Source organism: Varanus komodoensis, unplaced genomic scaffold, assembly GCF_004798865.1.
Source record: "Varanus komodoensis strain SLA01 unplaced genomic scaffold, ASM479886v1 scaffold20_1, whole genome shotgun sequence".
Classification (NCBI taxonomy): Eukaryota; Metazoa; Chordata; class Lepidosauria; order Squamata; family Varanidae; genus Varanus; species Varanus komodoensis.
Genome location: NW_025335587.1, coordinates 13,896,935 through 13,922,998, shown reverse-complemented (window position 1 = coordinate 13,922,998; position 26,064 = coordinate 13,896,935). Strand labels below are relative to the sequence as shown.

Below are 26,064 nucleotides of genomic sequence, written 5' to 3'. Positions count from 1 at the left end.
ACAATCCAGACTCAGTGCCAAGGAAGAGGCACTGAGAACTGAAGAAACAAGCTAAGCTTTCCCAACTCTCTGGCATTTTCAAACCAGAAGCTCCTGTGTTGCTGCCTGCAAACCCTCATCAGAGGAGGGTAGTCGGTGATATAAAGAAAACTGTAAGACCTGCAGACTACCTTGGAGAAGGTCAGTAGGACAAGAGAACCTGCGACTGACTCTCCAAGAGAAAGAGAAGCTAGGCAAGACTTACAAGTTGAAAGAGCTGATTACAGGCACCTCACTGTGAGATTGTAAGGAAGAACCCCAAAAAAGAAAAAGAAAAAACCTTCTGTATGTTTAGAAACAACTCCAATCCTTCAGCCATCCGGAGTAAAGAAATTCCACCCAAATACATCATACCAGATTCCAGAAGGACAGGCTTCCATAAGCAGATAAGTCCCACACCCCAGGCAAATGGACTGCCGTCCTTTTCTCAGACTCCCAAAGGAATGGACCTTCCCCATCCCTAGTGGATGACCCAGAGTGGCATCATGGTGTGCTGACAATTGTGCAGTGTACATTACCGACCATGTGGCTCAAGAATGCCCTAATGATTTTCTAGGGCCAGAAGGAGGAACTGAAGTGCATGATTTTTCCTGATGACCACACAACTGATGACCACACAACAAGGTATGCATTACTTCACATTCTATCAGAGAGACCCCAAAGGGCCAAAATATAAAACAAACCTCCGCCGAGAAGGTCAGAGTTTTGTAGAGATGAGCCTGGAGGCAGATTTTTCAACACCAGGTGTCCTAACAAGAAACACAGGTCAAGACAACCTTGTGCGAAAGCAACCGAATGTTGTTTGCTGGGTTGTTTCTGGTGACTAATCATTGCAAAAAGCTAAATGTAAAAATTTGCATGCGACAGGTGGTCCCGACTGGAGGTGGGCTCACGCTCCGTTGCTAGCGTGCACCCAGCACCAAGAGCCTTTTAAACGATAAAACAGCTTGCCGGTGTTGCCTCATGCTCAGACAATGAACAAGACAGAGTTTTGTATTGTGCTTTTTAGGGAGGGACTGAGCGCATGTCTAGGAGAAGACAGCCTTGTACTGGGGAGAATGTCATAAAATTAATGCTGTTCTGAGTGAAATTGTACAATTGTAAAGTGTTTGAGTCTATCTGATGACCAGTGTTGTCTTGGGGCATCTCACAATTCAGCATGTCCATCCTTCAAGTGACAAGAAAAGTGACCATCATTCTCCCAAGGAAGAGAAGGAGACCCCTTCCACCAATTTGCAGAAAACATTGTTTCCATTGAACAATCTTTCACCACAACAAAACTTAAATGTACACAACCACTCCATTCATACCATTAATTCCCCATAAATATAATATTCCAATTTAGAAGCTTCCCCGACATACCAGAGGTTCTCTATGCAATGCAGGTAGTCAAAATACTACAGGTACAACCTGATCCTATGCACATTTACTCAGAAGTAAATTTATTCCGTAGAACGTGCATCCAGATAAATGAGCAGAGGACTGCACCTCCTCTCCCTGCTCCCCAATTAGGTTTCTAGCTGGAAATAAGACTCAAACTGGGCAAAGGACCTCTTCCCAAGAGGATCTCACTCGGGAAAGGGGTATTTGGTGCCCCTAAAACCTTATGCTCACTTACTTGGAACAAGCTCAATCAAACTCGAAGTAACTTAAGTCTGAGAGGGGAGATATAGGTTTGTTTCCTCAATCTTGCTAGAATTTGGCCTGCATTCTGAATCTATATTTCATTTCCTTCATGCAGATACGGGTCATTGAAAAACATTGACATGAATTACTAACAAGTGCTAATCAAATCAATGGCGTGCATTCACTGTTGCTGGAACGTCTTCTGTTTATTTTTCCTTTCTTTGAAATGCACACTGCCTTGCTTTGTCAATTGGTTCCTCAGACCTCGGGGATCGGGCTGTTAGGCAGCCAGGAAATGTCTGTGCATTTCCACCAAAGGCCTGACTCAATTCTGTCACCAACCCTAAGGACGGAGTGGGCAGATTCTCGGCACAACATTCAGCCATTTGTTCGCAGCCATTTCGGGAAAAAAAAAGATATTTCTTTCCCTCGAGTGGTGATCCCAGCTGGTTCAAGGAAAACAAGCCCTTCTCAGAAGGCGATCTTCCCTTTCCACCCCACATGCAATTTATGCCAATGGAAGACACAATCACAAAGAAAGCTAAGCCCAAGAATTTGGAAGAACAAAATGAATGGTGCAGATGGAAGAGCAAACTCAGAAATAGGATATGCTACAATCAATGGCTTCTTCCTGCTACCGAGAGTGAGAGAGAGAGGGAGAGAGAGAACTGGAAAGCGTGTAAGACTTATTAATAACCAGTCCCACATAACGTATTACATAGCCTCACTTACAATGTTCCCTAATTAGTTCAGGCAGAAGGACAAACTGGAAAAGCCACCAATTTGTTTTTTTCTTAAGAACTTGCTTCGTAAATTAAGCCTACATCCAAAACACGGAGCCAGAGGAGAGTTTTCTGAATATGCTGGACTGACAGAAAGAGAAACAAGTGGGTCTTAGATCAAATTAAGACAGAGCTTTCCCTAGAAGCAAAGACAACAAAACTGAGGCTGTCCCAGTTGGGGCACACCATGAGAAGGAAGGACTCCCTGGAGAAGACAGCCATGCTGGGGAAAGTCAAAGGCAGAAGACAGAAGAGAAGAGCCATTCTGAGATGGATGGACTTAGTCCAGTCACATCTGGAGACCTAAGATGAGGACACCTGAAGTGTGTACAAATTACACACGTGTAGGCTGTGTATGTTTGAGAGGGAACCCGCATCTATTTCCCAGTTCCTACATGTAGATAGATATTTGTAAGAATAACATTTTAAATAGCATTTTTCTACTAGCCAAAGCTCTCTGGGCAGTTTGCAGTATGAGTTTGAGGATGGACAGTGAAGAAAGCCGAGAGGAAGAAAACGGATGGGCTCGAACCACAGTGCTGGAGGAGAAGCTCTGCAAATATTCTGGAATGACAGAAAGATAAACAAGGAGGTCCGGGGCAAATCAATCCAGACCTTGGCCCAGAAACAGAAGGACAAAACTGAGCCCATTGTGCTTCATGAGAAGGTTGGACTCCCTGGAAAAGACAACCAGGCTGGAGAAGGTTGAAGGCAGAAGAAGACCGGATAGGAGATGGACCAAGCCCGTAAGGGAAGCGACAGCTGGCAAGAGCTGAGCAGGGCTGTGAAGGACAGAATATCTGGGAGGGTGAAAGGTCTCCCTGAGCCACACTTCACGGTTACACCTGATCAGCAGACTCGACTTTTCAGCCCATAATAAGCCAGATGTTGTGAGTCTGAAGACTGCCCACCTTTGCTTTAAATCACCATTTGATATGCAAAATGCAGCGGGTCAAGCCCTACATGGCATGTCATTAAACATTGTCACATTCTATTTTCTGGTGGTCACATTTTCTATTTTCTGGTGGTTAAAGGCCCAGCTTGTTTGCTAATTTACAAAGGGTGAATTAGTGAGTGAAATGAGTTCAAAGACAGAGCCAAGAATGGCTGGCAAGAGAGAAAGCTTTTTAATTATGAACCCACCTGCATATTGATAACCAATATCATGCAAATATTGTGATGAAGTGTGCCATGAGCCAGCTTTTGCTCCCTTCACACATCCCAGACAACAGACCACGCCCTGCAAATGACTGTTATTCACCTAAGTATAGCCAATACACACCGTCACCCCGGAAAGAATCTCTGACCACGCACAGAGTGGTTTGCCAAACCCAATCGAACAACTACTTCCAGAAACCCTCCTCTTGAGTAGGTCTGGAAAGACCCTTTTGGAAGCAAGCATGCCTTTTCCCTCTACGGCAACCCTCTAGTTGGCTAGTCCTCCTCTCCCAAACCCACATCATGGGGTCAGGAGCTGTGCCGGGTTCCTTTGACCTTCCCAGCTTCTCTTCCATGCCTCCATCCAACAGCTGGACAACTTGGTTATCCTCAGAGGCTTCCTGAACACTTGGGGAGAAAGGCATTGAGAGAAGTGCCTCAACATCTGGAATTGGCCCACATTTCCAGACCTCCTCCTCCTCCTCCTAGAACTCCAACTCCAATTCCAGCTCCAACTCAGCATGAAATGGGAAAGCCAAGAACAACTGCCCCTCTCATTCCCAACAGGGTACATGCAAAAAGAGTCTTCCAACACATATTTCAGTATGACTTCCTGTGCTCATTTTTAAAGGAAAACGATTATCAGATTCACCCAGAAATGGGAAGGCATGTACGAGTACGTGTGAAACTGACATGGAGCAGAAATAGACAGATCCCACCCTACCTGATTCATTCTCGGAATGCATAAACCCAAACGAATCACCCTATTTTGATGGATCATGTTAGCGATTCTCAATGAATTTCCTATCTGAAGTGTTGGTCTTCTTTTGCTCCAATCTTGCTGCATAATGAAAATACCAACTTGCATGAGTAAATAAAAGATTATGCCGGAAATTCATTACAGCCACCTCCCTCGGACTTCACTGCAGTGTACTTCTAAGTAGACACATACAGGACTGTACTGCTTTTTTTCCCGTGCTTTCCTTCTCTGAGTTAAATGAGAGCCCGTGTGGCGTCGTGGTTAAGAGCGTGGGACTGGGACTCAGAGGATCCGGGTTCGAGTCCCCGCTCGGCCATGGAGCCGACTGGGTGACTTTGGGCCAGTCACAGACTCTCAGGCCAGCCTACTGCACAGGGTTGTTGTTGTGGGGATAAGATGGAGGAGGAGATGTAAGCTGCCTTGAGCCCTTTGGAGGAAAAAGGAAGGATATAAATTGGGAAAAAAATGATACAGGAAACAGCCTCCCATTATCCTCTTGGAACTGTGAATGGAATTGCTGCACCCCTCAGCAAACTGCAAAAGACTTTGTAAGTTTTGCTTTCCAAGCCTTGGTGATCAGTGTTAAAAGGACATCAATGATCAGCACAATTGCTCTTGATTACTGCTTAATTGCTCCTTGTTGGTGTTAGACACCCCCTGGTCTGATTGATCCTGCCCTGTTTTTGTCATTAGGGTTGCAACTTCCCTATTATCTCCTTGTAAGTCAACCACAAGCTGACTTTTACAACTTGAATAATTTATACCGCCAGACAGCTAAATGGCTTAAAATAGTATTATGTTTTCAAGTTAAGAGCTCAACCCTCAAAGCCTCTTAAATGTGCTTGGTCTTTAAATATATATTTATTTAGAGCCCATATATCGGGACTGATTGTTTCCTAAATTGCTTGCATGGAAAATATTCTCCCAACAAAAGGCCGTCTTATTGTACATCAAATAATTCATGCCGGAATTATCTTTGAGGACCAGCAGAATATCTTCTAAGGGATACAGATGAGGGCCTTTCTCTGCCCCACCTGCAGGCATTGTGATTGAAGTTTGGGACCATCTGCATACAAAGCCCATGTCTATGGCTCAGCCTATCAGGTTGTAGATCCTAATCCCATGCTTTACGAAAGAACTTTGGGCATCATGTGATGCTCTCCTAAAATTTCTCACTTGTGGTTTGCAATCTCGATATTTCTGCAAATCCCCATTCTTCAAGGTGGGGTCAAAATATTTTGCTGCCTGAAATAAAGGACAAGATGTACATTCCACAAACATTAATCAGGATTAGCAGTTAAATTTGACTTCCACACAAGTGATGGAACACCTTTGTACACAGCAGCATAGAGCAGAAGACTAGGTCTGGCCCCATAGAATTCTCCTCTAGTTCACACTAGACTTTGCCCTCCAGTTCCCCAACATCTGCAGAATGTACAAGCCGAGACAGAATTTGGAACTAGGTTTCAATTCAGTGGGACTAGAATGTCCAAGTTCCCCCATTTCAACATTCTTTCCTATCCCTATCAAACTTTGGAGTAAACTATTATTTATTTATTTATTTAAAACATTTCTATGCCGCCCCCATTGCAACAAAGCCTCCGGGCAGCTCACAAGGAGAATTCCCAACTAGAGGAGAATTCCCAAGTACTGCTAAAGTCCTCTATTGTTAGTGGGTAAAATTACAGGATTCACTTTTGAATATGAATAAACCTCATTTTAAATTTCCAAATGAATGCATGAACCAAAACAAAATTACCCTTTGTATTTTTGCACTTATCCTGACTCTGTGATGTAGTCCTTTAATCACAAAATGCACGCACAAATGTGTTTGTTGTTGTCACATGCCATCCATTTGTCATCAACAAATGGCAACCCGGTGAATGGATACCCTTCAAAATGTCTCGTCTTTTGACGAAAACGCTGTATGCACGTGCAAAGAATGTTCATGAACACAAAATGCATGATTCTTTTAGCTTACTTAAAAAATGCAAATAGAGCAGAACAAATTTGTGCTGGACAAAATGTCTAACCATTTGACATGCCAACCCAGTGTAGTGTGGGGAAGGAAGGGTAGCTTGGGAACTGGTATCAAATGGGAAAATCTAAGATGAAAAAGAAAGAATTGCATGCGGACCAGGAGAACTGCTGCAGTGTGCAAGAACATGGACAGCACTGAAGTTTGTTCATTTCGGTTGCCTTGATGGACCATGGTGCTCTTTGCTTCTGAGTCTGCGAAACGGAAACTGCAGGGAAAGCGCAAGTGATACTGTGGAACACTTGGCAGGGTGCAATTTCAGCGGCGATATTTCTCGCTGTGCAGCCATCAGAATGCAAAGGGTCAGGAGAAGCCTATATTTTATTGCAATTCAGCCTTTCAAGGATACCAAAACACTCTTCATTTCTTGTAATTTGCTGAAAGCACTCAGTTCCGTACCTCTCTTAGGAGGCTGGTCGTACAGTCTTTTCCACTCTGAGGTCAGGTGAAGAATATGCTGTTTGTCACAGGCACGGTTCCGTATTTCGACCAACGTTTTGGAGATGTTTTTGTGGAGGGAAAAAGGACTACAGCAACCTTCCTTCTTGATTCACAGTTCTTGGCTCTGCTTCGGATGAAAGGGGCAGGGAGGTTATGGGTATTTCAAAGCCATTTATGGCACGTGCTGCAGGATGATTCTGTGATGTGGAAACTACAAGGAGAGCCTGAATTATGTAGCAGGATATGTGATGCTATTTCAATACACCTATCCCATTTCAAAAATCATGAGGCACTCGCAGCATGCTGCAGTGTGTTGTTCCACACAGAACGGTTTCAGGTAGGTTAACGGACGGGGCAACCCCAGGGTGAGCAAGTGTATTGGGTGCCATGAGAACAGGTGAGGGGACAAGTCGCTGGAGAGCAGCACTTGTGAAAGGGATCTTGGGGTGCTGGTCGAGTGCAGGCTGAACATGAGCCAGCAGTGTGATGCGGTGGTCAAGAGGGCGAACGCCACCCTTGGCTGCATAGCCAGAAGTGTGGCTTCTAGATCGAGAGAGGTGTTACTACCACTCTACACGACTCTGGTGCACCCGCAACTGGAGTATTGTGCTCAGTTTTGGCCCCCCATTACAGGATGGATATAGCCAGGTTGGAGTCAGTGCAGCGCAGGGCCACAAGGTTGGTGGCCGGTTTGCAGGGGATGCCGTATGAAGCAAGGCTGAGGGAACTGGGTCTCTTCAGCCTGGAGAAGAGGAGACTCAGAGGGGATATGTTGGCAACATGCAGGTATGTGAGGGGGTGTCATGTGGAGGTGAGTAGAGACCTGTTCTCCCCTGCAGAGGAAGGCAGGACGTGCTCCAACAGAGCAAAGCTCAGGGAACCCAGGTTCAATTTGGATGCCTGGAAGCGCTTCCTGATGGTTAGGACCCCCAGGGTAGGTAATGGGCTTCCATGGGAGGAGGTTAAGGCCCCATTGGTGAGGGTGTTCAAAGACAGGTTGGACATACACATGGTGGGCATGTTGTGAGCAGAGCTGGCTGGAGGCAGGGGTCAAACTAAATGACCCGGGAGACCCCTTCTGAATCGCCCTTTTTCTATGTTTCTAACCAAAAGGAGATCTGAGAAAGATGAAGCTGGTAGGACTCTTGGCCGCATGACATGGTGTCTGGAGAGGAGATCCAACCAACCAGTGGGGCCCCATACAGAGAAAAGACTCGCTTTCTTCTGAGAGGGCCCACCCAAATGATCGGTCCCAGACATCCTCAAAAGGAGGCTTTTCAGAGGTAGTTGTTGAGACTGGGTTCAACAAACCACTCTGCACATGCGCAGAGATACAACCTGTGGTGATTGAATTCATTGGGCAAACTCAGAAGAATAAAGAGGTTTTTGCAAAAGCACTGCCTTTTTGCCTTGAACTTGCAAAGGGGGAAAAACCCGACCTCTTGGCACATTGGTACTTTGCAAATGCATTTTCAAGGGCTGGACCTGTGATATTCTCTGGGCACCATCTAAGATATGCTTAAAGCAGATTAGATAAAGCCAAAGAAATGGGTGGGGAGGAATATGCCAACATTAGATTTTGGTTTTGCATTAATTTTGCATGGAAGTATAAGTCGAGTGAATAGAAGAGCTTTCCTATCATGCCATCATTCGTTTTAAAGGCAAAAGCAGACTCTGGAGATGGGGCTTTAGTGGTACCCATCTGCCCTGAGATGACAATCCCCATTAGCCTCTTTGGGAAGAGACAGGTGCTAAAATATGGCAACCTGATCTGGAGGTGGGGGATAAATTTTGATCATTTATCACGAAAGCACATAATTAGCGGAGTCGATGCAATGCAAGCAAAAGGGAAGGCACAGGAACTAACAAGCACTAAAGGTTCCTTACAGCTTCACTGGTGGATAAACAAGGAAATTTCTCCAAGTTCTGGATATATTTTATCTGTAAATTAACCCACCAGGACCCCAAAATAGAGCATCAGCATGTGGAAATGTCCCATATTACACCTCAAATCAACCATTTTACAGGGCTGAGCCAAGCTTCAGTGCTTCTCTGCCATGCATTAAAAATGTCAGTTTGTCCTTGGTGAGCCATAATTTACAAAAGAAAGCAGGCATGCAAAATATGGGTGGCACACATCCGGAGAAGATATTTTGGGCACAGAGGTGTTTTAAATTCCCCCTTCTTCTTCTGCCAGTACCCCCTAAAATCTCAACAGATCAAAGTTTTGTAGACAGGGAAAAGGGGAGGAGGGTCTGGGGAGAGAGAGAACAAGCCTCACAAAAATTAATAACTATTTAAGTATTCTGTTTCATCATGATAACAAACAGATGGTTTTAATATTCTAGAGGCTAATTTCTGAACAATTAAAAACACAGCAAGACATTAGCATCTAATGAAACATTTTAACTATCGGCAGAGGCATCTGCCATTAATTTCCACACAGTAAGGGCTTGGTTCTCTCCAATCTGTTCTTTGTTAGGGAAAGTTTTTTTACCCACTTGGAATTTAGTGGAGTAGAGAATTAGCAACTGTTTTCAATCAGCAATCAGCAGGATATGTCACTAGCATTTACAGAGACCATCCTACCATGGGGCATAAATATATCCTCTGATGGCTTTGATGTGTACATATAGCTGGGATTTCAGAAGGAACTCCACTCCTAATTATGTCTTCCTTTTGAAATGCCTGGATTAATCCCTTGTAATGGTGCCATGTCTCTTTTTATTAGGTTCTTGGGCATGGGATGGAGGTGGGAAGATGGGAATATTTCAGAAAGTGGCTCTTACTTTCAGTGGAGCTAAGCCCAGGACTGGTATTCGAAAAAGAGAGACACAATCCAAAGCTAAAGCCAACGAAGAGCTCGTGATGAAAACCATGTGGACAAGACGTTCTTCAAAGTCCATGGAAAATCCTGTATTTATGACTTGATTTATTGTCCATTTGCTCATGCGGGAAGCAAACTTTGGGTGGCGTTTGTCATCAGAGATAATCATGCTTGGAACTAGTTGTGGTATTGAAAAGTTTTCCTGGAGCAGCCAGAAGTGAGTTCGTCCACGCGCCCATCTTCACATCAGTATTGGTCATTAGATTGGAAGAAGAGTCTATCTAGGGGATCATAATTATGCTGAAACAGGATTACAAACGTGAAGGCCTTGAGGTGTGAGGGACAGAAAAAAATCAGGAGGGAATCGAGGGTTTGCTTTTCTGGAAAAAAGGGACAAATTGGAAAAATGGGTCATTTTTCAGAATGAGAAGTACAGTGTTTCAGACAAGGTGCCCATATCTTTGCTGCCCAAAGTATTTTCTAAAAGCTATGTAATATATGTTTGTGTAGGTGCAGATTGGCACAAATTTTGTGGCTGAGGAAAAGCGAGCCCTAAATGTAAACACAACTCTCAGATGCAAAAGGAAGATACATCTCTCCCTCTAGGAGCCCCTGAAGGTATATTTCCTAGAGGACTTCCTTTTGTTGACATAGTTGGTAGATCAGTTTCTGTCCTCTGGTCTGGGAGAAATTACAGAACAACAAAAGGGAGCTGAAAGTGTATAATCTGAATGGTAAGAGTTTAAATTTATCCCAAATGAAAATTGAACCATATTTGAATTGACCCATATTTTAACTGGAAATTCAGCCACTACATCACATTTTCTTTCTCTCCCCTCAGCCAAATGGTGAGACCAACATCTAGCTCACCGAGCGCATTTTCACAATTTATTTATCAGATTTATAGCCTGCCTTTTCTCTTTGTAAAGCATTCAAAACGGCCTACATCATTCTCTTCCTGTTGCTTTCTGTCTTAACCCCACGACAACTCAAACTGCCTTGCACCACATTGCAAGTTCTTCTGAGAACACGTGATTTGCAAATATCAGACAAAACAGGCACTTCCAAATGTTGCCAGGATGACATCCTCAGGTGATGTTAGACGTCTCCTGCAGACATCAAAAAATCCCTAAGTAAGGAGGACCATACTGTTGAAAGCACAAGACGTTTCCCCAGTGGTCCCAGACTAGAAGTCGACTTTCAGCTCCTTCTGCAACACTCACTCCCCATCAGCAACATCAACCTCAAGTTAACAAGCACTGTGAAGAGCTGTGGCCAGAAAAACAATTCAGTAGCTTCATTTGTAGGCGAGATGACATCAGCCCCTGAGAAAAAGGAATGCCCAAACTCTTGGGGAGTAATACATTCTTCTGCAACTCCATTGAAAATGCATTCTGGCTGGAACCTTTTAAATTATGGAGACCCGTCCTAATGTTTTGCCAGCAGTCTTCTTTTTTTTTAAGCAAGACTCCTTTAGAGTTGGAACAGGAACGTGCCTCGGCATCCATACAAAGAAAAATCAGCACATACAAAAACAGCCTTGCAGTACATACAGAGAGATGGACCAAAGCAGGGGGTGCAGGAATCACCCACGTCATGAGAACACCTCAACTTTTCTGTTTTGAACAGAAAGTCAGAAGCAGGAAGGAGAAAACACACTGCAGATTATATCAGAGGCAACATTTTGTGATTTCCAAAAGAAAGCTGGGAGGGTGGATGAGTCACATGAAAGCAGCTTTCCACGATTCTGGAACCCTGAGGAGAAGCAACCCCTGAGCCTGCAAATGGAGACGATGATGCTCAGATGAAAAAGTGTAGTGACTCAGCCAGGGACACACTCTTCACTGACTTTGTGTTTGTGGTTTTTAATGTGTTGTGGTTTTTATTGTGGTGTTGTTGTGTTTTTATCTCATGTTGTGAGCTGCCCAGAGGCACTGTGGGTGGCATACAAATGTTTTGAAGGAAGGAAGGAAGGAAGGAAGGAAGGAAGGAAGGAAGGAAGGAAGGCAGGCAGGCAGGCACGCACCACGGAGAGGAAATGGGGAGGTAAGTGCCAAAGGGGGCAAAATCTTTGAAGCTCCATCAAGGTTGTTGTCCATAGTTCTCCAGGCTGACCACGAAGAGACAGGAGGGGACCCAGAAGAAGAGGGCGAGCCACTGCCTTGCCCAGTCCCTGACTGCAACAAGGCATCAGGAGAGAAGAGCTGCCCAAATGGAGGGCTTGCATGGGTCATGCCAGCTGGTCCTCACCCATGGGGACCCCGAGGACAGAGCCAGCAGCCTGAATGAAAGGGGAGGATGGGGGAAACCCCCAGTTAGGGGTCACCACCACCCCTTCATGTAAGCAAAGGCTTATCGCTCTGCTTGCTGGAGGGCTTTTAGAGTTGTGTTGTCTTGTCGGCTGTTTAATTAAAATCTGCCAAGAGCTGTCTGGTGTCTTCATGCCTGGGGCAAGAAGGGAAGAGTCGGGCTCCTGACGCAAAGTCTCTTTCAATCTGTAAAGGGTGTTAATATTGCAGTTTTCATTTTGTCAAAAATCCCAAGTCTGTCTGTCTGTTTCCCAGGGAGAAAATTCAGAAAAATCTGCTCCCCCTCTCTTGCCTTCCTGGCTTCAAAACTTCCAGGAATTCTACAGCTCCAAGGGCACAATCCTATGGCCATTACATCACCAGGGCTTTACTCTGAATCCTGCAAGGGAGGGAGAGGTACACCTGGGCCTAAGAGAAAGGCTTATGCACCTCAACAGAGGGAGCCGCTCTAACGATGCCCAAGAAGAGTCCTCCAAAAATGTAGGAAGAAAGCTGGAGTGTAAAGCACGTGGGTCTTCATTGTCTCTGTACTAATGCCCAGATATGGACAACAAACAGAATAAACTGCAACTCTTCATACAGGGGGGTGAATACAGCCTGATAGGCAGAACTGGAACCTGGTGGGATAGCTCCCATGGCTGGAATTCAATGACGGAAGGAAATAACCCGCTCAAGAAGAGCAGAAGGACCAGAAAGGGAGGTGGAGACGTGCTATAGGTTGAAGACGCATATCTGCACAGAAATGTAGGAGGATGAGCTTAGTAGCCCCATCGAGAGCATCTAGATTAATATAAATGGAGCAAAGAATCAGAGGAACACACAGTCTATTACGAACCACCCAGGAAAAGAGGAGTAAGAAACTTTTGAAAAGCAAATGGCTGGCATTCCAAGGACAGATGATGTCATCTTTATGGGGGACTTTGATTTCCCCAGTATCTGTTGGGAGACAAATTCAGGTTATGCACAATTACTAAGAAGGAGTGTTTATCTTCCATGTCAAGTGCTCAACAACAAAAGCCAAGTTGTGCACCTAAGAGAAAGGAACCAAATGCATCATGACAGGAAGGGAATCTTTGCCTTGACAATGCTGCATGTGAGAAGGATCTTGGCATTCTCATAGGTCACAAGCTAAATAGGAGCCAGCAGTGTGATGTGGATACAAAAGGGACAAATGCTCTTTTAGGCTGCATTAATAGAACGATCACTTCTAAATCCTATGAAGTGCCAGTTCCCCTTTTGTCACCATTGGTGAGGCCTCACCTGGAGTCTTGTCTCCAGTTATGGCCACCACAGTTGCAGAAAGACGCAGAAAAGCTGGAAAGGCTTCGGAGGATGATCCGGGGACTGGAAAGAAAGCCCTGTGAGAAGACTTTGGAAGAACTGGACATGTTTGGCCTGGAGAAGGGAAGATTGAGGGGAGAGGGGCTAGCACTTGAAAGAGGAAGGACGAGATCTGTGTTCGATCATCCCAAAATACAAGACAGGAAATAACAGGGTCAAGTTACAGGAAACCAGGTTCTGACTGGATACCGGGAAAATTCCTTACAGTTAGAGCAGTATGACAATAGAACCAATTAGCTAGGGAGATGGTGGGCTTTCCCACCCTGGAGGCATTCAAGATGCAACTGGACAGCCACCGCAGATGGATGTTCTACCTTGGTGTCCTGCAGTGAGCACGGGGTTGGACCCAGTGGCCTTCTTGGCCTCTTCCAACTCTGCTCTTCTATGATCCTACTGATTCTCCTGTCCAAAGACTACGCAGTCCCACCTTCCCATGCGATGCTATCAGTATGGCCAAGCACAGCAGGTGAAATAGGAAGTGGACACAGCATAGCGGCCAGGTGACCATGTGCAAGACAACAGCTGCCGGGGGGCTGCAGACTTCGATGGCCGCAGTGGTGGCAGTGACATCAGTCAGAGTGGGAGAGTTTGCTCTTGGCAATGCTAGGCAAGGGTAAGGTGGCCATGCATTCCATCCTCTATTTAGAGGACTGTCAGTGGACCATCACCTATTTAACAGCATTCTGGAAGGGTTCTGTGGTTCAGCTCCACTGAAACCTGAAGAGCCATCAATTCTGTATTGCTCTGCTGTTAACATCGTATTTGAATGTGTATTTACTATGAGTATAGTATAGTATTTATTTATTTATTTGGGATTCTTATATGCCGCCCCATTCGCATAAGCCTCGGGGCGGCTTCCAACAAATAAATAACAATACAAATATATAAAAACTAGAAACATCCAGGCAATAAGTTAAAACAATAAATAAATTAACAATTAATCAAAATAACGTTTAAATAAAAAGGTCTTGGCCTGGCACCGAAGAACAAATAACGATGGCGCCAGGCGAACCTCTCTGGGGAGCGCATTCCAGAGGTGGGGCGCCACCGCAGAGAAGGCCCTCCTCTGGGTACTCACCCTCCTAATATCTTTCATGGAGGGCTCCCAGAGAAGGGTCTCTGCCACCGATCTTAGAGGGTGGGAGGGCAAGTATGGATGCAGGTGCTCCTTTAGGTAACCAGGTATTGCAAGTATATTGATTTTGTATTTTTGCTATTGTACATTTTGACTATATTATTGTATTTTGCATTTTGCCTTGCTGTACATCACCCAGAGAGCCCTATGGAGTAGCACACAAATGTAATCAATCAATCAATCAATCAATCGAACTGAAACTTCAGACCCACTCATCATCATGGGACCACCGAAAACAGTCACAAATAGCTAAACATGGACTTGCATTCTCTTTGCGGACCTTTGCTGGATAGATTTAAGCAAAGGTCCTAAATCGCGCCCAAGTTCCCAGTAGACTGAACCAGTCCAGCTTGCATCTCTGGAAGAAAATGCATCCATTAGGAAAGGGGTACATGTCTGGGGAACTGGGCTCCGATTTCACATCCAGCTATTGTTCAATCTGCATGACAGAGTCATCTGCACCGGTGCAAAGAGGAACTGACACAAGAGGAGCCACGAGATGCTGTTTGAAGAGCCTGGTGGTGTCGAGCTCCACTTGTTCACCCACCTCTACCACCATCCCACTCCGAAATGTACCTTCTAGACATACCGGGGTGAGAAGAGCATGGGACGCCGGAGAATTGTAAATGGAGAATTCATGGGGGAAAGGGGTTATCAAAAGTGTGAGACCAGGGGCGATAGGAAGGGGAGTGGACAGAGCTCTGCAGCATCTCTCTATTTCTAGAATTCCCTTCATGCTCGGTCTGGTCTTTAAAAGCAAGGAAGCTGAAAGGAGCACTATATTTACTGTTTCGTTTCACTTCACTTTGCCCCACATCGTTTCATTTTGTTTAATATGCCATCCCTAAAAGTCTATACTAAAAGTCTCTGGACGGCTTACAAAAAACAAAAAATAAAACAAGCATATACAACAACCAACATACAACCCACTGCATCCGATAATGATGATAAAAACTGGGATAAAACCAATTAACTGTTAAAATAGTGGGAAAATGAAAAGGCCTTCATCTGATGCTGAAAAGAATAAAGTGATGGCACCAGGCGAACCTCCCTGGGGAGCGTGTTTCACAGTCGGGGTGCCACCGCTGAAAAGGCCCTTCTCTGAGTAGCTACCTTCCTAATTTCCTTCAGAGAAGGCTCCCGGAGAAGGGCCTCTGCCTCCGATCTCAAGGGGTGGGCCAGCACACAGGGAAGAGAGTGCTCCTTCGGGTATCCCAGACCCAAGCCATTTAGGGTCTTCTACCAGCACCTTAAATTGGGCCCAAACTTCAATTGGCAGTCAGTGCAAACAAAATAGGACCGGTGTGATATGGGAGCATCTGCCAGTCCCCATTAATAACCTGGCAGCTCTATTCTGGACCAATTGAAGTATCCAAACCATCTTCAAGGGCAGCCCCAAGTAGAGCGCATTGCAGTAGTCCAAACGGAGGTTACCAGAGCCTGGCTCACCATTGCCAGGCACTGCTCAAGCCAGGCTCTTTCAAAAAAGGGACTTCACACCAGCAACCTTCTTCCTCAACACGAAACTGCTGCGCCACGGCACAGAAGAGGCTGGCCGCTTGCTTAGCGATTGCACGGGGCTTGCATCTTGGCACTCGCCTGGAACTCAAACTCATATCTGCAACGAAGTGGACTGGAAATTGGAGAACAGGGAGCCTAGGGAATCCGCTGGATTCCCTGCCTCCATACAGATTCCTCCACATCCTGATGGGAACATGGCAAGACCAGTGGTTTACTAGAGATGGGTACTCAGGATTGCCAAAGCCTGGCTTTTGGGAGCTCGGTTCGGAAAGGCTTTCCCCCGGCCACCCCTCCGAGTACTAGACAATCCTTGGCTGCCGTGGAAACAAGATGGCCACTTCTGTATGTAGCGGTAGGTACGGGAAGGAGAGAAGCCAAGGCCCATGCCCTAGAAATTGGATATCGCCACTCACAAGCAAAACAGCCCAGAACCCTTTCCAGCATCTCCCAGGAAACCATGGTAACAGCTGTGTTTCTCCGTGGCAATAATATGGAACAATTTAGTGGCTTTTATTGTTCTGCGGCGATGCTTGAGCATAGCCATTTTCTCGCCTCCTAGGAATCCCGAACCCCGCAAGAGCATCGACGAGAGAAGATCTCATTTACCTAAAAGCGCTTATAAATTTTTAATTTGCTTTAACAAGTAAATTAACAAGTCCCTCATTCAGGCAAGTTTTATGGCCTCTTGCCACTTGGGGAGGGCCGTAAAAGTTTTATAGATAATCCAGAGCTACCAGGCTGCTCATAATAAATTGTCTGTTTCCTGTTATTTTATCAAACCACTGGGTTTCTTAATGGCTTAAAGACGCAGCTCCCTTATTTCTAGGGCTTTTTATGGGCCTGAATGTATAAATTGTAAAGAATATCTAAAATTATACCAGGATCCTACACAGCTTACTCTTTTTTCTCCCTTTTACTTATTGGCACCACTCTTTATTTCCTTCTTGTCCAACCTACGACTTCAGAAATGCCTTCTTTTCAAAGCAAACAGACCTTGTTTTCAAAGACAGACAAGACACTCTATAGATCCACAATTCATTCCAAAATAATGTCTCAGCCACAACTTCTCATTAGCAATGACTATGAAGTTCCTTGGGATTGATTTCTTGTAAACCTTTGCAAACTGGCAAAGCCCTTTTCATTTGGCTTCTCAGGTCCACATCCACTTCTTTCATAGAATCCTAGAAAAGTAGAGTTGGAAGGGACCATGAAGGCCATCAGGTCCAACCCCCTGCTGCTGAATGACTCCAAGTTATTGCTGCCACATTTAAGGCTTTGCGAATCAACATGGCTGCTTCCATTCAAATAGTAAGAGTTTCTTTTGAGATTAGCATTTTTCTCATTAGGGCATTGTTGTTGCTAGTCGCGAAGTCATGTCCGACCCATCGCGAGCCCATGGAAAACATTCCTCTAGGCCTTCCTGTGCTCCACCATCCCCCAGAGTCCAGCTAAGCTCACACCAACTGCTTCAGTGACCCCATCCAGCCACCTCATCCTCTGCCGCCCCCTTCTTCTTTTGCCCTCAATTGTTCCCAGCATCAGGATCTTCTCCAGGGAGTCCTTCCTTCTCATTAGGTGGCCATTAGTTGAATTCCATCTTCAGGATCTGGCCTTCTAAAGAGCAGTCAGGGTTGATCTCCTCTAGGACTGACCGGTTTGATCACCTTGCGGCCCAAGGGACTCGCAAGAGTCTCCTCCAGCACCACAATTCAAAGGCCTCAATCCTTCGGCGCTCAGCCTTCCTTATGGTCCAGCTTTCACAGCCATGCATTGCAACTGGGAAAACCATAGCCTTGACTATATGCACTTTTGTTGACAGGGTGATGTCTCTGCTTTTTAGTATGCCGTCTAGATTTGCCATAGCTTTCCTCCCCAGGAGCAAGCATCTTTTAATTTCTTGGCTGTAGTCCCCGTCTGCGGTGATCTTGGAGCCCAGGAAAATAAAATCTGTCACTACCTCCATTTCTTCCCCATCTATTTGCCAGGAAGTGAGAGGACCGGATGCCATGATCTTAGTTTTCTTAATGTTGAGCTTCAAGCCAACTTTTGTACTCTCCTCCTTCACCCTCATCAAGAGGCTCTTTAGTTCCGCTTCACTTTCTGCCATTAGAGTGGTATCATCTGCATTTCTGAGGTTGTTGTTATTTCTCCCAGCAATCCTAATTCCAACTGGTGATTCATCTAGCCCCACCTTTCTCATGTTGTGCTCTGCATATAAGTTAAATAGGAAAGGCGACAGTATACAGCCTTGCCAAACTCCTTTCTCAATTTTGAACCAATCAATGGTTCCGTGCCCAGTTCTCACTGTTGCTTCTTGAGTCTCAATATAGGTTTCTCAAGAGACCAATAAGATGACCTGGTACTCCCATCTCTTTAAGAACTTGCCACAATTTGTTGTGATCCACACAATCAAAGGCTTTAGCATAGTCAATGAAACAGAAGTAGATGTTTTTCTGGAACTCCCTAGCTTTCTCCATGATCCAGCGTATGTTGGCAATTAAGCTCTTTCTTGCATAGTTCTGTGTAATCTTGCCACCTCTTCTTAATCTCTTCTGCCTCTGTTAGGTCCCTGCCATTTTGGTCCTTTATCATGCCCATCTTTGCATGAAATGTTCCCTTCATATCTCCAGTCTTCTTGGAGAGATCTCTGGTCCTCACTATTCTATTGTTTTTTTTTTCTATTTCTTTGCACTATTCATTGAAGAAGGCATTCTTATCTCTTCTAGCTATTCTCTGGAATTCTGCATTCAATTGGGTGTATCTTTCTCTTTCTCCCTTGCCTTTCGCTTCCTCAGCTATTTGTAAAGCTTCCTCAGACAGCCATTTTGCTTTCTTGCATTTCTTTTTCTTTGGGATGGTTTTAGTTGCTGCCTCTTGTACAATGTTGCAAACCTTTGTCCATAGTTCTTCAGGCACTCTGTCCATCAGATCTGATTCCTTAAATCTATTTGTCACCTCTACTGTATATTCATCAGGGATATGATTTAGGTCATACCTGAGTGGCCTAGTGCTTTTCCCTACTTTCTTCAACTTAAGCCTATATGTTGCAACCAGAAGCTCATGATCTGAGCCACTGTCAGCTCCTGGTCTAGTTTTTACTGACTGTATAGAGCTTCTCCATCTTTGGCTGCAGAGCACATAGTCAATCTGATTTCTGTGTTGACCATCTGGTGATGTCCATGTGTAGAGTCGTCTCTTGGGTTGTTGGAAAAGAGTGTTTGCTATGACCATTGTATTCTCTTGACAAAATTCTACCAGCCTGTGTCCTGCTTCATTTTGTACTCCAAGGCCAAACTTGCCTGTTATTCCGGTTACCTTTTGGCTTCCTACTTTTGCATTCCAATCTCCCATGATAATAAGGACATCGTTTTTTGGTGTTACTTCTAGAAGGTGTTGTAGGCCTTCATAGAACTGGTCAACTTCAGCCTCTTCAGCACCAGTGGTTAGGGCATAGACTTGAACTATTGTGATGTTGAATGGTTTGCCTTGGATTCGAACTGAGATCATTCTGTCATTTTGGAGATTGTATCCCAGTACTGCTTTTCCCACTCTTTTATTTACTATGAAGGCTACTCCATTACTTCTGCGGGATTCTTGCCCACAGTAGTATACCTGATGGTCATCTGAAATAATTTCACCCATTCCTGTCCATTTTAGTTCACTGATTCCTAAGATGTCGATGTTCAGTCTTGTCATCTCTTGTTTGACCATGTCCAGCTTGCCTTGATTCATGGATCTTACATTCCAGGTTCCTATGGAGTATAGATCTTTGGAGCATCGGACTTTCCTTTCACCACCAGATACATCAGCAACTGAGTGTCCTTTCGGCTTTGACCCAGTCGCTTCATTCTTTCTGGCGCTACTAGTACTAGCCCTCTGCTCTTCCCCAGTAGTATATTGGACACTTTCGGACCTGAGGGACTCATCTTCCGGTGTCATATCTCTTTGCTTTTTGGTACTGTCCATGGGGTTTTCATGGCAAAGATACTGGAGTGGGTTGCCATTTCCTTCTCCAGTGGATCACGTTTTGTCAGAGCTCTCTGCTATGACGTATGGGACATTAGATTACTGCAATGCGCTCTGGGTGGGACTGTCCTTGGAGGCTGTTCAGAAGCTGCAGCGTCTACAAAATGCAGCAGCTGGATTAATAACTGGGATCAAAAGTCCGGACATAAATGTCAATTCCAGCCAGTTTCCATTGGTTGTCCAGAAGTGTTCTGCATGAGCATTCTGAAAAACCTCAAGGGTGTGCATGAGAAGCTAATCATTTTAGCAGGACTGACAGCTCAGAATCTGAAGGGGAGGTTGTCTATTCTGGCAGGACTGACTTGCCTAGTCTGATAATAGGATTGTTGAAACAGAGCTGGTTCCTGCCACGGTCCAAGCCCCAGGGCCCCCACCTGTGCCCTCTATGGGAGAAATTAGTTCAAGGCCAGCCAAGGGGACCAGTCAACCCAACCATGGGAACGGGGAGAGCAGCAACATCTTGAAGACAGATATTTAAGTCTATTGAATGAGAAGCTAAGTTCCTAAGAAGCTGGATCCAATCGCCCATTGTCACAATCATAGGGCGGCCCCACTGGGGTATCTGAAGGAGGATCACAGGTGCAGAAGGATTTGAAGGAAAGCTTTGGGTGAAGAAGGCCAGAGAGGGATCAACATCTCACTCTGTGTATGCTTAGAGAAGTGTGTGTAAAATAAAGATGTTCGGCAAAGAAATGCTGGTGAGGCCATTCCTGCCAGGAGGGAGAAGCAGAGCTCACAGCACGATGCTTCTGAGCAAGATGCTGGTTTCACATGGTTCGGGACCTCCATCCCTGATGGAACGCCTCTCCTGACCTCAATCTACCCATGGCAGAGACATAGAAACATAGAAACAGAGCGAGTCAGAAGGGGTCACCCGGGCCATCTAGTCTGACCCCCGGCTCCAGACAGCTCTGCTCATGACATGCCCACCATGGGCATGTCTAAGAGGGTATTCAGAAGTAGTTCCTAGCTTGGGCTCAACAAACTGTTCTTTGAATGCCCAGAGACTCTTTCTTTACTGGTCGCACACGGGAGAATGAAACATTTTTGCCAAATGCCTGTCATTGGAACATGCTAAGAGGGAACCGTTGCTCTGTGCGTGTGAACTGGAGCAAGCTCCTTTGCACAATGGGGGATGCAGTTCTCTGCAGCCAGTCCCTTAGTCTGAATGAAATGCTTGCTGACTGCAGCAACATGTCCAGATCATTGGGTGAAACATCCTTTTCGGCAGTGAGGGGTTCTCGGTCGTGGCGTTCTGCAGAAGGTGTGCATGAGCTTCTTCTCCCCCAGCCAGACCTAAACCCTGCTCTTCACCTAGGAAGGACCTACTGGAGAGGCCCATGAGCCAATGTCCAGGCAACGACTGATGATATGGCAGGGGAGATAGAAGAATAGAAACAGAGCAAGTCAGAAGGGGTCTCCTGGGCCATCTAGTCTGACCCCTGGCTCCAGCCATCTCCACTCACGACATGCCCACCATGTGCATGCCCAGTCTATCCTTGAACACCCTCACCAATGGGGCCTCAACCACCTCCTGTGGAAGCCCATTCCATACCTATACAAAAGAGATGAAACACTTCCTAGGAGAAAGAAAATAGGGTAATAGTTAAGGTGCCACCAGCACATCAGCAAGAGAGAAGTCTCCAAAACCAGCCAGGCTTCTTCCCAAATGTCCATTGGGAATGCCCACAAGTATGGAGCCTTGCTGGACTCAGCCCAGGGAAGCTCAAGTGCACTGCCAAAGGATAGCAAAGCATTGGAAGAGAAGCAGAATTACTGCCGGTTCTTCACTGATGATAAAATAGGTATGGAAAATGAAGGTATGCGCAGATCAACCTTCCTGACTTCTATGTCCCCATCCCCAGCTCAAGTTTATATGTTCCTTTTCGCAAGAGAGACAGCGTCATTTCCCTCACCGTCTCCCCATGGGCTGAGGCATTCACAACATCAAACGGAAGACATGAGGGCGGGCCATTTTCTAGAAATCTATTACGCTGTCAGCTCACTCCTTTAGTGGGACCAAGAGAAGGCCTTATAAACTGGCTTCAGAGCCTTGCCTAAGAAAGACGGGGGAGGAACCCTGGAAAATGGCCCTCGTTCTCCAAGCTACTGCTGCATTTCATTTCTCTAAAGAACTCATAACACAGTGGGCGACATTCCAAGCAAAGAAGAAAGGATCCTGAGCGAATAAAACTCGAATCGTACGTTCCCCCCACAGTGTTACTTTCGATTGCTGGCAAAGGACAAGAGGGTGGGATTAGCTTGCAATTACAACTCCAGGCTTTCCATCCATGCAGTCTAGTAAACGGGATAATAAAATTCAGGGCTGTGTAAGAAGAAGCAGCCTAAGGGAAAGGGAAAGGAGGTGCAGGGGAAGGAAGGTGAAAAGATACTCTATGGACTCCCACTTGACCTAGGAACCTGCTGGCCGTCTGAAGGCACATATGCCATGGACCATGCTGAAGCTAAGCAGGGCTGGGGCTGGCCAGAGCTTGGAGGGGAGACCATCTGGGAACCACATGGGGCCACCTGGAGTCCCACATGGGAGAAACGTGGGGGATAGATTTAACAAATGAATGATAAAACATTGGGTGAGCTTCGGTGTTGATCCATATATATGGGATGCATGGAGCCTCTCCGAATCCAGTTTGGGCCTGCCTATTGGACTTCTTCCAGGACCTCTGAAAATAATCTTCAAGGGCAGGGCTGCATGAGGAAGCACTCATGCAGGTAAGGTAAACCACAATAATGTCATGTTCCTAATCAGGTAACAGCATCATGTCCTACAAGGATAGGTGGTCAACCCCTCTAAGCACAGCTTCCACTACAAGACCTATGGAGAACAGTACTTGGTTTATTTGAGGAACAATGGAAATGGTGTCCATTCCCCTTGTTCTTCCAAGGGTTCCTCCTGAACCATGTTGCCCATCATTGCCTGCATCCCCCAGTTCCCAGCTCCCTTTACATTCCTACTCGGAGTTATTCTTCTCCACCAGCCCAGATGTTCATATAAACAATCCTTCAGGCCACCTTATACACCCCCTTCAACAGCTGGTATCCACAGGTGTTATTCTCCTGGAACTACCCACAGCACAGTTCCCATCATGCACCTCCTCTTTGCATTAACACTGTGGTGGGTGGCGCTAGAAGTGAGTGAAGCTCTATCGTAGGCAGAATCTCCCAGCGTACGGATGGAAAGCAACTGCATGCACAAAACTGAAAATAAAGCCAAGCAGGCAGGGAGAGGAGGGTGGGTGGGACCAGCCACGGAACGGGAAGGTTTCCAAAACTGCAGCTGTGCCGGCCCATTAAAAAGCTAAAACTCATTTTGCTGCTCAACCCCATGCTTATTACCACATAACAATTCATCAAAGAAATTCCGGTGCAATTAATTAAATTATTCCCAGGCTTGTGCCACAGAATCGTTATTCCTGTATCAGCTTTCACTCACACGGTCTTCAGCCCATGCTCGCATGCCAAGCGGCATCTCTAGGGCTGCCCAGCTTTCGTAAAGCTGTGCTCGTTGCCAATCATGCTGCCTCTCTGTTCGCTCTCTCCTTTATTGCCACTTACTTTCCACAAGGGCCTTTGCTGCCGGCGTACTGGCAGACTTTCCAGGCACGAGGGAGGGGAGGAAACCTACCTGCAGATGCTTAACATCGGGTCAAGCTCCGATGAAGCTCATGTGAAGCCATCATGCAAAAACAGAAATGCTTGCAAGAGGAAGATTTTTTATCAGCTTGGGGAGGAGGAAAGTGGGAACCTTCAGCATCATTGGAAAAGCTGTGCGTTAATTAGGTTGATGGCTGCGCCGGGCTTAGCGGGAGAAATTCAGGCTATGACACAGAAAGCTTTTCATTTCCCCAAAGTGGCATTTAGGAATTTGAAGCTTGGCTTTATTGGGTTGGGAGCAAACCAAGAGGGCCTGGTCCAACTTCAAGGCCTTAAGTAGATATACCAATGGAATCGGTTAAGTTAGAGTGGGCAAGTGGTGACCCTCCAGTGGTGGAGTTGCCTTCCCGCTGGCTTTCAGCTTCAAGACCTTTTTCTTTTGGAATTGCAATCCACTTTTTAGTAAAAAAAGGATTTTTTAATATCATTTCTCTCAGCTTTAAATGGCAACATGCGTTTTTAGCATTCCAACTGAATTGCTTTACCTTGCCATGTTCCATCCAATGCTTTCATTTACTGATTTTAACTTTTTTATGAGACAGCCTGTAAGCTAACTTGAGAAAACTGAGATTTGAAAGGTGGAATACGCTTTCTTAAATCAGTCATCAAATATAAATAAATAGCCCCAAGTTTGCCAACTGGGAAGCACTTATTTACCAGACCCATGATGTAATTTTTGTTTTCTATACTGAATATAGAAACACAGAAACAGAGTGAGTCAGAAGGGGTCTCCCGGGCCATCTAGTCTGACCCCGGCTCCAGCTGGCTCCGCATATAGAAACACAGAAACAGAGTGAGTCAGAAGGGGCCATCTAGTCTGACCCCGGCTCCTGCGAGCTCAGGTAGGTAGGTACCACTTCATTGGGGAGGAAACAATGCCCATGATGTCATGCAGGACACATGACCACGGGAACATGCAGGACACATCACCACCTCCTTCTGCACCACCCGGACCATCGCGATGCCGCCTTGCAGCGATGCCCCCGCGGCCACTGGCTGCCGCACCGCCCTCCAGAGGCCAGGACCACCAGCCCAGGACCACCGGCCCAGGACCCAGGACCCGGCTCCAGCCTGCCTCCCTCGTGCAGGTGAGAGGCGTGCCGGGACAGGGCGGAGCTGGGGGAGGGCCCTGCGACCCATAAAGCGCTGGAGCCGAAGGGTGATGGCCAAAGGGCGGTCACCGCCGTTTGGGAGCCGTTCGGGGGCCGAGCGGGGGGCTGGGCTGGCCAGGGGTTATGTTTTAAATCGGTCCACCGGCCGTGCTGCACTGCTCTGTCACTGCTGCTGCTGCTGCTGCCGCCAGACTGGGGCGTACCGCCAAGCCGGGGGCCAGCTGACGCCGCTCCTGCGGCCATCGCTGGACTACCCTGGGCACGGAGGACACCAGGGCCACGTTAGGGAAGGGGGAGTTTTTAAATTGTTTTTATAATTTTATTGTATTTTAATCTGCATTAATTTGTTTTTATGGAGTCGTCCCTGGCCATGTCAACTTTTGCGTTTCCTGGGGAGCGCGGGGGCGCCGCCATTGGGGTGGTCATGGGCAATGGATGTAATAGCAGTGGGGGCTTAACGTGTCCGCGTAGAAGAAGGAGGGACAGATGGCTGACACCTGTCCTTCCTTCTGGTTTTGCCCCCAGCCAGAGGGTTCCAGGTAGTCCTGTCAACTACGTGGGTCTACCCTTGAAGACGGTCCAGATACTTCAATTGGTTCAAAATAGAGCTGCCAGGCTGCTGACGGGGACTGGGCGTTATGTTCACATGACTCCAGTCCTCCGTCAGCTTCACTGGCTTCCCATTGAAGTCCGGGCCCAATTCAAGGTGTTGGTGATGACCTATAAAGCCCCAAACGGCTTGGGTCCTGGTTACCTGAAGGAGCGCTTACATCCATATATGCCCGCCCGCCCCTTGAGATCTGCGGGAGAGGCCCTTCTCCAGGAACCCTCAGTGAAGGAAATTAGGAGGGTAGGTACTCGGAGGAGGGCTTTCTCTGCGGTGGCACCCAATCTATGGAATGTGCTCCCCAGAGAGGTCCACCTGGCACCATCGTTATTTGTTTTTCGGCGCCAGGCGAAGACCTTTTTATTTAAACGTCATTTTAATTGTTAATATTATTTGCTTATTTTATCTGGCCAGGGCGACTTATTTTATATTGTTAATTTGTTGTATGTATTATATTTTAATTTTATGTTGTGAGCCACCCCGAGGCTTTGGCGAATGGGACGGCATAGAAATGTTTTAATAAATAAATAAACCTCTTTGCACAGTGATGGCTCATGGCCATAGAAATGGAGATGACCACCATCCTCTATAGCCATGTGGCTAGCAGGAGAACATCCACTGGGACTTCTTTCCTTTTCCTTTCCTATCTAGGCATTATAAGAACGCGTGG

At 46.2% G+C, this 26,064-nt stretch overlaps 1 protein-coding gene across 2 annotated transcripts in view; it reads right to left on the bottom strand.

Moving 5' to 3' along the window:
* AUTS2 (activator of transcription and developmental regulator AUTS2) overlaps positions 1 to 26,064 on the bottom strand; it is a 709,751-nt gene that overhangs the window by 447,504 nt on the left and 236,183 nt on the right. The window lies entirely within an intron of this gene.